The following is a 299-nucleotide window of genomic DNA, read 5'->3' as shown; positions in this document are numbered from 1 at the left end:
TTTAAAGAAGACGCCTTACGTGTCTGTGTGTATTCGCAAATAACACAGGCACTCAAGGACTTACTCCAAAGGAAACAACACGAAAAAGAGACCCCTTTCGTGCTCAAAATGGTTCTTATTTTCCTTGGATAGAAAATTTCCCTCAATTTAGATCACTATATTATTTACAGACGTACGTTCTGCAGCTATCCACTTTTAATGCTTTTTTTTTTTTCTCCACGTGTGCACGGTTTAAAAACGAAAGAAACTAAAATTTAAATAACGCACAGGTATGAACTGGACCTTTTCCCTTTATATGT

This window comes from Penaeus monodon, chromosome 31 (assembly GCF_015228065.2).
Source record: "Penaeus monodon isolate SGIC_2016 chromosome 31, NSTDA_Pmon_1, whole genome shotgun sequence".
Lineage (NCBI taxonomy): Eukaryota > Metazoa > Arthropoda > Malacostraca > Decapoda > Penaeidae > Penaeus > Penaeus monodon.
The sequence above is the reverse complement of the archived record's forward strand: the minus strand, read 5'-3'. Positions refer to the sequence as shown.